Genomic DNA, 1,268 nt, shown 5'->3' with positions numbered 1-1,268 from the left:
GGCTTCTTCCTCTTGTTTGGTTGTTTTCGGATCTCAGTTTCCTTTGATGCATTCGAGTATTACGTGCTTGATGTGCTTCCTCTAGTCTGTCTGAGTTGGAGTGCTTTCTTTTTTTTTTGACGCTCCTTTGGCTTCGATTCTAGGGAGAAACTATGTGATTTCGCTAGGAAATCCCCACAGACGGCGCCAAATTGTTTGACTGGAAATTTATCGAATACTTTCCAAGCAAATCAATCAAAATAATTCAAAGGGTAAATCATAGCTAATCATAATTAATCACTAAATTAGAAGACCAACTTGAGACATTGAAATAGTCAATTATGGAACAATATAAACAGGGTTTTATTCATCAAGGTGACTTGACCTGCCTCTCCTTGAAGAGGTTCAGGATCTTACATTGGTCTTGTTTCTTGCTCCACTTATGGAGTATATCTTTCTATTTTTGGAGTATTCAGAGTTGTGTAGAAGAAGAAGCCCCCCTTGGGAGGTTCTCTCCCTTGGTATTTATAGCCTCAGGCTTTCATCTGGTCACGATGGGCCCCTCCTTTTGTTGTGGAGACGTCCCCTCGTTTGTTTTAAGGACAGCTGTCATAAGTCAAGAGTCAGCGGCGTTGACCATCTACTACAAAGTGGTCGTGATGGGGTTGACCCTACTGAAATCGAAAAATGGCCGAATATCTGCCAATACAGCTGTTGATATTCAATTTCTCCCTATATATTTTAATATGCATAAATACTTTCAAAATAGCATATATATGCATATATATATATAAGCATGCACAAGGTTTTTATAATTTTTCTATATTTTTAAAGATTTTAAATTGATTTATTTCCTTCCCCTTTTTCTCATAAAATCCCCAATAATTATCCCTCAAATTATTGTTGTGGTAATTCAGTCATCTAAATTCTATATATTGTTAAAATATTTTAGTGCATTTATATAATTGCATTTTGCATTTTTAAAGCTAATCTGCATATAATTGCAATATTAACCTTATTAATATACAATTATGTTTTATACGCATAAAATGATCTTCTATATTTTTAAAATATTAAATATCTATTTTTAAATCATTTTAGTACACAAAATTATTTTTAGAAATCATTTATTATTTATTACAAATTATATAGGGTTAAATTGGCTATTTAAAACCTAGCCAGATTGCATTTCAATTTAGCCTCAATTTCAACCCAACCCCAGCCCAATTCCTAATCGAATTACCCGACCCAGGCCCCAAACACATCCTACCCGACCCAAAACCCATCAG

This window comes from Nicotiana attenuata, unplaced genomic scaffold (assembly GCF_001879085.1).
Source record: "Nicotiana attenuata strain UT unplaced genomic scaffold, NIATTr2, whole genome shotgun sequence".
NCBI classification, from domain to species: Eukaryota; Viridiplantae; Streptophyta; class Magnoliopsida; order Solanales; family Solanaceae; genus Nicotiana; species Nicotiana attenuata.
This window is presented reverse-complemented; position numbering follows the sequence as displayed.